General features: G+C 44.1%; 3 non-coding genes across 3 annotated transcripts; all 3 read right to left on the reverse strand.

Moving 5' to 3' along the window:
* Positions 1-2,481: 2,481 nt before the first annotated feature.
* On the reverse strand, positions 2,482-2,554 carry trnaf-gaa. The gene has a single exon. It is a non-coding gene; the product is annotated as a tRNA-Phe (tRNA).
* A 4,239-nt stretch (positions 2,555-6,793) lies between these two features.
* Positions 6,794-6,866, reverse strand: trnaf-gaa. Its single transcript has one exon. It is a non-coding gene; the product is annotated as a tRNA-Phe (tRNA).
* Positions 6,867-11,107: 4,241 nt separating this feature from the next.
* trnaf-gaa lies at positions 11,108-11,180 on the reverse strand. The gene has a single exon. It is a non-coding gene; the product is annotated as a tRNA-Phe (tRNA).
* Between the last annotated feature and the right edge of the window lie 1,891 nt (positions 11,181-13,071).

Raw genomic sequence — 13,071 nt, forward strand, 5'->3', positions numbered from 1 at the left:
CCGGTCTTTCTGCGGTGGGTTTTCACATTGTGTAGAAACATGTTAGATATTAGGTTGAAGTGACTCACATCAGTCAGTTTACAACAGTCCCTGATCTGATGTGCTGGGCATTTACTTTAATGACAGAAACTACATTTCTATCTTTACATATCTGGCCGAATATTCAGTGCCTGTACACAAGAGGATCATTTATTTCAACGGTTCATGGATGCAAAAAGTATAGAAGGGTGTTTATTAACGTCGTTTCACAGTGAGTTGGCTGAGAGGTTAAGGTGATGAATTGCTAATCCATTGTGCTTTGCACCTGTGGGTTCAAATCTCAACTTTATTACTATTTTCTCAACTGGTTCTGCTTTATTCCAGTGATTTTGCAGAAGCTATGCCTGGAATCAGAATGTTGGCAGTTTTTACAGAGCGATATTGTTGAGCTGAATGTTGACACTGGAAGGCTGTAAAGTTCCTAATTGAAGGATGAGCCTCTGTTCCTCCAGCGAACTTTGAGCTTCATTGGAACATTGCAGATGTCCGAGAACCGAGTGATCAGGGTGAGAACCAGGTTTCCAGTCATTTCATTTCACCAGCTTGACTTTGTGGATGAGCTGGTTGGACTTTCTGTTAATTTCCCGCACATTCTTGGCTATCAGTTCTGTCACAGGAAAATGCCACTTCAACACTTTCTGTCAAAAGTAACCCCATCCCAACTCTTACTGGCTAGGAAACTGCCACTTAGACATGTGATGACCAACAATTGAAGTGAGCGCTGCCTAACTCCCCTGACCGTTAATTCCCTCCCTGAGTTTCTTTACTAAATTGAATTAAAGCTGACTTTTTGCAACTCCTATAACACAACTAAAAAATGGTCAAGTTATATGAAGCTGTAACCCTCCCGCCCAACCCAGCATCATCCTCCCCCACAACACGCCCCTCCCCTCACTGCATCACCCCAATTGCTACCACCCTTGCCTCCCCCATCCACTACCCTACCCCACCCTGCAACCCCCCACCCCCCCTCACCCCCGACTCCGGCCCCGCATCCACCTGCAGCTCTGCCAGTCTGAATGTTGTTTCAGATAAGCCTACAACTCAATGATGAAATCAGGCTGTGAACATTTCAACTCGATAGGGCTGTGCACAAAGGGGGTCACATGGATTTCATGGTTCTGAAGCAAAACATACCTGGGAGACTGTGCTTTAAAAAGTGGTTTTTTTTTTCCTTTGACAAGAGAAGGACCAACTGCTTGATATTGTCTCAGATCAGTGCTCAGGGAGATACTGTAGAAGACTGTCCCCATCTCAAGGACTGCACACCCTGTCCTTTGCCTTGATCCACTGACGTTTAATGTTTGGCAAAATTGCCCCCTTTCTAAAGAAGGGTCATAACGACTCGAAACGTTGAGTCTGTATTGATTTCTCCCCACAGATGCTGTTAGACCAGCTGATTTTCTCCATGCATTTTCTGTTTTTGTTACAGATCCACACTGTATGTTCATAAGCTTTACTTTCCTATTCGAAAATACCTGCTTTATAATAATAATAATAAACAAACAATAGATTATTGAAATAATCCACTTTTAAACCTCTTTTATTCTCGGGAACAGTGCTGAATGTAAATAATTGGCCATTTTGGTGAGTGAAATGAATACTTGAACCAATGTTGCGACCTGTGGAGTAGTGGGACTAGACCAACAGCGCACTCCTCCCATTCCGCACGGAACAGGGTGTTCACTCACAAACTTAACTCCAGGTCACTGTCGACTCCTTCTGTCAAGCCGATGACATGTTGGGCTTCCCATTAAGCATGCATAAAACTAAGATCTGATTCCAATATTCGTGATTGAGGAAACAGGTGCACACAAAGAGCTTACTGAAAGGTCAAATTATTAGTTTCAGTGAGCCATGGAAGTGCCCTTGGAGCAGGTTAAGCAGCAATTCTTGTGTTTCAATGAGAAATTGTGATCTGAAGTTAAAAGGAAAGGGTAAATATTTGTAATAGTCATGAGATCCGGCCGCCACATGACTGAGGCGATCTCATTTCTCGAACTAATCACTGAGAGACACAGACACAAAAAAAATAATAATAAACGAGAGGGAAACAATGGATTAATTGGATTCCAATTACGGTCCCCTGGTTAACGTTTAAAAAGCACCATTGCAATGGGTCAAAAGACTGATTTTGAGGAATTTAAATTCCCAATGACCGATTGAGGGACCAGAAGCTGGGAACATATGAGAGTTGCACGGTTGTTAGCATAGTTTCATGGGAGCTGAGTTGACCAGCGGTTTTTCATATTTTTTTTCCAAGAAAGGTGAAAGCGAGCTTTATTCCAGTAACGTGGACCAGCGGACACAGAACTGTCCATGTGCTATGGAGGAGGGCCTCAGAAGCTGGACTGGGTGTCCCCAAAAGCAGTTGGCACCATCAGCTAGCAAATAACACAAGCAGCAGCTGGTGACGCTCAGGCGATAGGATTTGTTATTTGCTGCCGAAACCCAGGATTGAACCAGGGACCTTTAGATCTTCAGTCTAACGCTCTCCCAACTGAGCTATTTCGGCTGACACGTGTGTGTTCTTTGAGCCAGAATTGACCCAGAGAACTAAGAATGCTAGTTTTACAGGTACTTACAATCCTCCGCTCATATTAGAGAACATGATCGCATAATGACAAAGCACAGCCATCACCTCGTTTCAGTTCCCTCCAGGTTTCCAGTTTTTCTTGATAAATAGGGGGTGCAAAGCCCAACGAAGCATCAGTTCATTGTCATAAGCTCTCGGCCAATCGCTACACAGGGACTGTCCTCCAAACAGCGTTCTTCCTCCTTTGAGTGAATTGCTCCCTGACGTCGCTATTAAATAGCTTCACTCTCAGTCTAAGGTAATATCCATTTGTTCTGTATTCCCCCACCAGAGGAAATCGTTTCTCCGCATTAAATCCTATTAATCATCTCAATTACTTCAACCAGATAGCGCCTACACTTTCTCAACTCATGAGTATGTAAGCGTCACAGCGGGAGCACATCTAACTGCAAATCAGAAAAATGTGTGTGTGTGGCACTTGGTCATGGCTACTTTTGCACCAAATCTGTGTCTGAATGAATGGAGCCCGTTTGTGATAAACACTGTCACCTTTCACCACTTAGCTAATGAGTTTCACAGAGCCACGTATGTGAATCCCTCAGTTCTGCTTTTGCACAAAGCTGGGGAAATGCATCACAGATGTCAGTCTTCAGCCAGCTCCATTCACTCCAAGTGAAATCAAGAAATGGCTGAAGGCACGGGTAACTGCAAAGGCTTTGGGCCCTGACACCATTCCTGCAGCAGTACTGAAAACCTGTACTCCAGAAATAGTCTCGTTCCTCACCAAGTTGTCCCATTACAGCTACAAGACTGGCAATGTGGCAAATTGCTCAGGTATGACTTGTCCAAAAAAGAAAACAGGAACATCCAAGCGGCAAAAACCGACCCATCCGTCTTCTCTAGTTTATCAAGAAGGTGAGGGAAAATGTCTTCGACAGTGCGATCAAGTGACACTTCCTCAGCATAACCCACTCACTGAAGCTCAGTTTTTTTTCTGCCAGTGTCACTCAGCTCCTGACCTCATTGCAGCCTTGGTCCAAATATGAAGAAAGCCGCCGAACTCAAGACGTGAGGTGCAAGTGACTGCACTTGAGTTCAAAGAAGCTTTTGACCTAACGTGGCATCAAGGAACCCCAGCAATACTGAAGTCAAAGGAAATAAGGCGGGAAACTCTCCACTGGTTGGAGTCATCCCCGGGGTTTCGAAAACATTCAAAAATATTTCCAGCATGAAATGTCGTTTGCTTATGATTGCTGCACTTTGTGTGAGAATGAAAGGATTCCTTGACTGGCTGCTGTTACGCAGGAGGCTTGTTGGTCGCTTTGGATTTTCCAATGAGTTAATATGTGTGAGGTCCCGGATGAGCCCATCTTAATGCAGCTTTTTTTTCACGCTTGAGCTGGTGGCAGTTCCGGAAATCAGGAACACTTTTGAACACCCGGGAAGTCATTGCAGAGAATGCGTCACCTCAACACACGTGATGAAAATGAATGTCAGGTTTAAAGAATGTTTCTACGTGCCATGAGACTCTGAATTTATTCTAATGCAACAAATGAGGGAAGTGTTTACTTGTGGATTCACGTGCGAGCCTGATTGCACTCAGTTTCAATCTTGACAGAAAGGATAAGCTGAGCTGGGAACCCCAGTGTTTTATTTTAATTGACCACATTTTAGCTGCGTTCCAGTACTTCCAGTGGGCTGGGAGGGGTTTTCCTTTTGCTACCAAATGCTTGTATGTTCCGGTCTTTCTGCGGTGGGTTTTCACATTGTGTAGAAACATGTTAGATATTAGGTTGAAGTGACTCACATCAGTCAGTTTACAACAGTCCCTGATCTGATGTGCTGGGCATTTACTTTAATGACAGAAACTACATTTCTATCTTTACATATCTGGCCGAATATTCAGTGCCTGTACACAAGAGGATCATTTATTTCAACGGTTCATGGATGCAAAAAGTATAGAAGGGTGTTTATTAACGTCGTTTTACAGTGAGTTGGCTGAGAGGTTAAGGTGATGAATTGCTAATCCATTGTGCTTTGCACCTGTGGGTTCAAATCTCAACTTTATTACTATTTTCTCAACTGGTTCTGCTTTATTCCAGTGATTTTGCAGAAGCTATGCCTGGAATCAGAATGTTGGCAGTTTTTACAGAGCGATATTGTTGAGCTGAATGTTGACACTGGAAGGCTGTAAAGTTCCTAATTGAAGGATGAGCCTCTGTTCCTTCAGCGAACTTTGAGCTTCATTGGAACATTGCAGATGTCCGAGAACCGAGTGATCAGGGTGAGAACCAGGTTTCCAGTCATTTCATTTCACCAGCTTGACTTTGTGGATGAGCTGGCTGGACTTTCTGTTAATTTCCCGCACATTCTTGGCTATCAGTTCTGTCACAGGAAAATGCCACTTCAACACTTTCTGTCAAAAGTAACCCCATCCCAACTCTTACTGGCTAGGAAACTGCCACTTAGACATGTGATGACCAACAATTGAAGTGAGCACTGCCTAACTCCCCTGACCGTTAATTCCCTCCCTGAGTTTCTTTACTAAATTGAATTAAAGCTGACTTTTTGCAACTCCTATAACACAACTAAAAAATGGTCAAGTTATATGAAGCTGTAACCCTCCCGCCCAACCCAGCATCATCCTCCCCCACAACACGCCCCTCCCCTCACTGCATCACCCCAATTGCTACCACCCTTGCCTCCCCCATCCACTACCCTACCCCACCCTGCAACCCCCCACCCCCCCTCACCCCCGACTCCGGCCCCGCATCCACCTGCAGCTCTGCCAGTCTGAATGTTGTTTCAGATAAGCCTACAACTCAATGATGAAATCAGGCTGTGAACATTTCAACTCGATAGGGCTGTGCACAAAGGGGGTCACATGGATTTCATGGTTCTGAAGCAAAACATACCTGGGAGACTGTGCTTTAAAAAGTGGGTTTTTTTTTCCTTTGACAAGAGAAGGACCAACTGCTTGATATGTCTCAGATCAGTGCTCAGGGAGATACTGTAGAAGACTGTCCCCATCTCAAGGACTGCACACCCTGTCCTTTGCCTTGATCCACTGACGTTTAATGTTTGGCAAAATTGCCCCCTTTCTAAAGAAGGGTCATAACGACTCGAAACGTTGAGTCTGTATTGATTTCTCCCCACAGATGCTGTTAGACCAGCTGATTTTCTCCATGCATTTTCTGTTTTTGTTACAGATCCACACTGTATGTTCATAAGCTTTACTTTCCTATTCGAAAATACCTGCTTTATAATAATAATAATAAACAAACAATAGATTATTGAAATAATCCACTTTGAAACCTCTTTTATTCTCGGGAACAGTGGTGAATGTAAATAATTGGCCATTTTGGTGAGTGAAATGAATACTTGAACCAATGTTGCGACCTGTGGAGTAGTGGGACTAGACCAACAGCGCACTCCTCCCATTCCGCACGGAACAGGGTGTTCACTCACAAACTTAACTCCAGGTCACTGTCGACTCCTTCTGTCAAGCCGATGACATGTTGGGCTTCCCATTAAGCATGCATAAAACTAAGATCTGATTCCAATATTCGTGATTGAGGAAACAGGTGCACACAAAGAGCTTACTGAAAGGTCAAATTATTAGTTTCAGTGAGCCATGGAAGTGCCCTTGGAGCAGGTTAAGCAGCAATTCTTGTGTTTCAATGAGAAATTGTGATCTGAAGTTAAAAGGAAAGGGTAAATATTTGTAATAGTCATGAGATCCGGCCGCCACATGACTGAGGCGATCTCATTTCTCGAACTAATCACTGAGAGACACAGACACAAAAAAATAATAATAAACGAGAGGGAAACAATGGATTAATTGGATTCCAATTACGGTCCCCTGGTTAACGTTTAAAAAGCACCATTGCAATGGGTCAAAAGACTGATTTTGAGGAATTTAAATTCCCAATGACCGATTGAGGGACCAGAAGGAGGGAATATATGAGAGTTGCACGTTTGTTAGCATAGTTTCATGGGAGCTGAGTTGACCAGCGGTTTTTCATATTTTTTTTCCAAGAAAGGTGAAAGCGAGCTTTATTCCAGTAACGTGGACCAGCGGACACAGGACTGTCCATGTGCTATGGAGGAGGGCCTCAGAAGCTGCACTGGGTGTCCCCAAAAGCAGTTGGCACCATCAGCTAGCAAATAACACAAGCAGCAGCTGGTGATGCTCAGGCGATAGGATTTGTTATTTGCTGCCGAAACCCAGGATTGAACCAGGGACATATAGATTTTCAGTCTAACGCTCTCCCAACTGAGCTATTTCGGCTGAAACGTGTGTGTTCTTCGAGCCAGAATTGACCCAGAGAACTAAGAATGCTAGTTTTACAGGTACTTACAATCCTCCGCTCATATTAGAGAACATGATCGCATAATGACAAAGCACAGCCATCACCTCGTTTCAGTTCCCTCCAGGTTTCCAGTTTTTCTTGATAAATAGGGGGTGCAAAGCCCAACGAAGCATCAGTTCATTGTCATAAGCTCTCGGCCAATCGCTACACAGGGATTGTCCTCCAAACAGCGTTCTTCCTCCTTTGAGTGAATTGCTCCCTGACGTCGCTATTAAATAGCTTCACTCTCAGTCTAAGGTAATATCCATTTGTTCTGTATTCCCCCACCAGAGGAAATCGTTTCTCTGCATTAAAACCTATTAATCATCTCAATTACCTCAACCAGATAGCGCCTACACTTTCTCAACTCATGAGTATGTAAGCATCACAACGGGAGCACATCTAACTGCAAATCAGAAAAATGTGTGTGTGTGGCACTTGGTCATGGCTACTTTTGCACCAAATCTGTGTCTGAATGAATGGAGCCCGTTTGTGATAAACACTGTCACCTTTCACCACTTAGCTAATGAGTTTCACAGAGCCACGTATGTGAATCCCTCAGTTCTGCTTTTGCACAAAGCTGGGGAAATGCATCACAGATGTCAGTCTTCAGCCAGCTCCATTCACTCCAAGTGAAATCAAGAAATGGCTGAAGGCACGGGTAACTGCAAAGGCTTTGGGCCCTGACACCATTCCTGCAGCAGTACTGAAAACCTGTGCTCCAGAAATAGTCTCGTTCCTCACCAAGTTGTCCCATTACAGCTACAAGACTGGCAATGTGGCAAATTGCTCAGGTATGACTTGTCCAAAAAAGAAAACAGGAACATCCAAGCGGCAAAAACCGACCCATCCGTCTTCTCTAGTTTATCAAGAAGGTGAGGGAAAATGTCTTCGACAGTGCGATCAAGTGACACTTCCTCAGCATAACCCACTCACTGAAGCTCAGTTTTTTTTCTGCCAGTGTCACTCAGCTCCTGACCTCATTGCAGCCTTGGTCCAAATATGAAGAAAGCCGCCGAACTCAAGACGTGAGGTGCAAGTGACTGCACTTGAGTTCAAAGAAGCTTTTGACCTAACGTGGCATCAAGGAACCCCAGCAATACTGAAGTCAAAGGAAATAAGGCGGGAAACTCTCCACTGGTTGGAGTCATCCCCGGGGTTTCGAAAACATTCAAAAATATTTCCAGCATGAAATGTCGTTTGCTTATGATTGCTGCACTTTGTGTGAGAATGAAAGGATTCCTTGACTGGCTGCTGTTACGCAGGAGGCTTGTTGGTCGCTTTGGATTTTCCAATGAGTTAATATGTGTGAGGTCCCGGATGAGCCCATCTTAATGCAGCTTTTTTTTCACGCTTGAGCTGGTGGCAGTTCCGGAAATCAGGAACACTTTTGAACACCCGGGAAGTCATTGCAGAGAATGTGTCACCTCAACACACGTGATGAAAATGAATGTCAGGTTTAAAGAATATTTCGACGTGCCATGAGACTCTGAATTTATTCTAATGCAACAAATGAGGGAAGTGTTTACTTGTGGATTCACGTGCGAGCCTGATTGCACTCAGTTTCAATCTTGACAGAAAGGATAAGCTGAGCTGGGAACCCCAGTGTTTTATTTTAATTGACCACATTTTAGCTGTGTTCCAGTACTTCCAGTGGGCTGGGAGGGGTTTTCCTTTTGCTACCAAATGCTTGTATGTTCCGGTCTTTCTGCGGTGGGTTTTCACATTGTGTAGAAACATGTTAGATATTAGGTTGAAGTGACTCACATCAGTCAGTTTACAACAGTCCCTGATCTGATGTGCTGGGCATTTACTTTAATGACAGAAACTACATTTCTATCTTTACATATCTGGCCGAATATTCAGTGCCTGTACACAAGAGGATCATTTATTTCAACGGTTCATGGATGCAAAAAGTATAGAAGGGTGTTTATTAACGTCGTTTCACAGTGAGTTGGCTGAGAGGTTAAGGTGATGAATTGCTAATCCATTGTGCTTTGCACCTGTGGGTTCAAATCTCAACTTTATTACTATTTTCTCAACTGGTTCTGCTTTATTCCAGTGATTTTGCAGAAGCTATGCCTGGAATCAGAATGTTGGCAGTTTTTACAGAGCGATATTGTTGAGCTGAATGTTGACACTGGAAGGCTGTAAAGTTCCTAATTGAAGGATGAGCCTCTGTTCCTCCAGCGAACTTTGAGCTTCATTGGAACATTGCAGATGTCCGAGAACCGAGTGATCAGGGTGAGAACCAGGTTTCCAGTCATTTCATTTCACCAGCTTGACTTTGTGGATGAGCTGGTTGGACTTTCTGTTAATTTCCCGCACATTCTTGGCTATCAGTTCTGTCACAGGAAAATGCCACTTCAACACTTTCTGTCAAAAGTAACCCCATCCCAACTCTTACTGGCTAGGAAACTGCCACTTAGACATGTGATGACCAACAATTGAAGTGAGCGCTGCCTAACTCCCCTGACCGTTAATTCCCTCCCTGAGTTTCTTTACTAAATTGAATTAAAGCTGACTTTTTGCAACTCCTATAACACAACTAAAAAATGGTCAAGTTATATGAAGCTGTAACCCTCCCGCCCAACCCAGCATCATCCTCCCCCACAACACGCCCCTCCCCTCACTGCATCACCCCAATTGCTACCACCCTTGCCTCCCCCATCCACTACCCTACCCCACCCTGCAACCCCCCACCCCCCCTCACCCCCGACTCCGGCCCCGCATCCACCTGCAGCTCTGCCAGTCTGAATGTTGTTTCAGATAAGCCTACAACTCAATGATGAAATCAGGCTGTGAACATTTCAACTCGATAGGGCTGTGCACAAAGGGGGTCACATGGATTTCATGGTTCTGAAGCAAAACATACCTGGGAGACTGTGCTTTAAAAAGTGGTTTTTTTTTTCCTTTGACAAGAGAAGGACCAACTGCTTGATATTGTCTCAGATCAGTGCTCAGGGAGATACTGTAGAAGACTGTCCCCATCTCAAGGACTGCACACCCTGTCCTTTGCCTTGATCCACTGACGTTTAATGTTTGGCAAAATTGCCCCCTTTCTAAAGAAGGGTCATAACGACTCGAAACGTTGAGTCTGTATTGATTTCTCCCCACAGATGCTGTTAGACCAGCTGATTTTCTCCATGCATTTTCTGTTTTTGTTACAGATCCACACTGTATGTTCATAAGCTTTACTTTCCTATTCGAAAATACCTGCTTTATAATAATAATAATAAACAAACAATAGATTATTGAAATAATCCACTTTGAAACCTCTTTTATTCTCGGGAACAGTGGTGAATGTAAATAATTGGCCATTTTGGTGAGTGAAATGAATACTTGAACCAATGTTGCGACCTGTGGAGTAGTGGGACTAGACCAACAGCGCACTCCTCCCATTCCGCACGGAACAGGGTGTTCACTCACAAACTTAACTCCAGGTCACTGTCGACTCCTTCTGTCAAGCCGATGACATGTTGGGCTTCCCATTAAGCATGCATAAAACTAAGATCTGATTCCAATATTCGTGATTGAGGAAACAGGTGCACACAAAGAGCTTACTGAAAGGTCAAATTATTAGTTTCAGTGAGCCATGGAAGTGCCCTTGGAGCAGGTTAAGCAGCAATTCTTGTGTTTCAATGAGAAATTGTGATCTGAAGTTAAAAGGAAAGGGTAAATATTTGTAATAGTCATGAGATCCGGCCGCCACATGACTGAGGCGATCTCATTTCTCGAACTAATCACTGAGAGACACAGACACAAAAAAAATAATAATAAACGAGAGGGAAACAATGGATTAATTGGATTCCAATTACGGTCCCCTGGTTAACGTTTAAAAAGCACCATTGCAATGGGTCAAAAGACTGATTTTGAGGAATTTAAATTCCCAATGACCGATTGAGGGACCAGAAGGTGGGAATATATGAGAGTTGCACGTTTGTTAGCATAGTTTCATGGGAGCTGAGTTGACCAGCGGTTTTTCATATTTTTTTTCCCAGAAATGTGAAAGCGAGCTTTATTCCAGTAACGTGGACCAGCGGACACAGAACTGTCCATGTGCTATGGAGGAGGGCCTCAGAAGCTGGACTGGGTGTCCCCAAAAGCAGTTGGCACCATCAGCTAGCAAATAACACAAGCAGCAGCTGGTTACGCTCAGGCGATAGGATTTGTTATTGGCTGCCGAAACCCGGGATTGAACCAGGGACCTTTAGATCTTCAGTCTAACGCTCTCCCAACTGAGCTATTTCGGCTGACACGTGTGTGTTCTTTGAGCCAGAATTGACCCAGAGAACTAAGAATGCTAGTTTTACAGGTACTTACAATCCTCCGCTCATATTAGAGAACATGATCGCATAATGACAAAGCACAGCCATCACCTCGTTTCAGTTCCCTCCAGGTTTCCAGTTTTTCTTGATAAATAGGGGGTGCAAAGCCCAACGAAGCATCAGTTCATTGTCATAAGCTCTCGGCCAATCGCTACACAGGGATTGTCCTCCAAACAGCGTTCTTCCTCCTTTGAGTGAATTGCTCCCTGACGTCGCTATTAAATAGCTTCACTCTCAGTCTAAGGTAATATCCATTTGTTCTGTATTCCCCCACCAGAGGAAATCGTTTCTCCGCATTAAAACCTATTAATCATCTCAATTACTTCAACCAGATAGCGCCTACACTTTCTCAACTCATGAGTATGTAAGCGTCACAGCGGGAGCACATCTAACTGCAAATCAGAAAAATGTGTGTGTGTGGCACTTGGTCATGGCTACTTTTGCACCAAATCTGTGTCTGAATGAATGGAGCCCGTTTGTGATAAACACTGTCACCTTTCACCACTTAGCTAATGAGTTTCACAGAGCCACGTATGTGAATCCCTCAGTTCTGCTTTTGCACAAAGCTGGGGAAATGCATCACAGATGTCAGTCTTCAGCCAGCTCCATTCACTCCAAGTGAAATCAAGAAATGGCTGAAGGCACGGGTAACTGCAAAGGCTTTGGGCCCTGACACCATTCCTGCAGCAGTACTGAAAACCTGTACTCCAGAAATAGTCTCGTTCCTCACCAAGTTGTCCCATTACAGCTACAAGACTGGCAATGTGGCAAATTGCTCAGGTATGACTTGTCCAAAAAAGAAAACAGGAACATCCAAGCGGCAAAAACCGACCCATCCGTCTTCTCTAGTTTATCAAGAAGGTGAGGGAAAATGTCTTCGACAGTGCGATCAAGTGACACTTCCTCAGCATAACCCACTCACTGAAGCTCAGTTTTTTTTCTGCCAGTGTCACTCAGCTCCTGACCTCATTGCAGCCTTGGTCCAAATATGAAGAAAGCCGCCGAACTCAAGACGTGAGGTGCAAGTGACTGCACTTGAGTTCAAAGAAGCTTTTGACCTAACGTGGCATCAAGGAACCCCAGCAATACTGAAGTCAAAGGAAATAAGGCGGGAAACTCTCCACTGGTTGGAGTCATCCCCGGGGTTTCGAAAACATTCAAAAATATTTCCAGCATGAAATGTCGTTTGCTTATGATTGCTGCACTTTGTGTGAGAATGAAAGGATTCCTTGACTGGCTGCTGTTACGCAGGAGGCTTGTTGGTCGCTTTGGATTTTCCAATGAGTTAATATGTGTGAGGTCCCGGATGAGCCCATCTTAATGCAGCTTTTTTTTCACGCTTGAGCTGGTGGCAGTTCCGGAAATCAGGAACACTTTTGAACACCCGGGAAGTCATTGCAGAGAATGCGTCACCTCAACACACGTGATGAAAATGAATGTCAGGTTTAAAGAATGTTTCTACGTGCCATGAGACTCTGAATTTATTCTAATGCAACAAATGAGGGAAGTGTTTACTTGTGGATTCACGTGCGAGCCTGATTGCACTCAGTTTCAATCTTGACAGAAAGGATAAGCTGAGCTGGGAACCCCAGTGTTTTATTTTAATTGACCACATTTTAGCTGCGTTCCAGTACTTCCAGTGGGCTGGGAGGGGTTTTCCTTTTGCTACCAAATGCTTGTATGTTCCGGTCTTTCTGCGGTGGGTTTTCACATTGTGTAGAAACATGTTAGATATTAGGTTGAAGTGACTCACATCAGTCAGTTTACAACAGTCCCTGATCTGATGTGCTGGGCATTTACTTTAATGACAGAAACT

The sequence above is a fragment of the Carcharodon carcharias genome (genome assembly GCF_017639515.1).
Source record: "Carcharodon carcharias isolate sCarCar2 chromosome 37 unlocalized genomic scaffold, sCarCar2.pri SUPER_37_unloc_1, whole genome shotgun sequence".
Taxonomy (NCBI): domain Eukaryota; kingdom Metazoa; phylum Chordata; class Chondrichthyes; order Lamniformes; family Lamnidae; genus Carcharodon; species Carcharodon carcharias.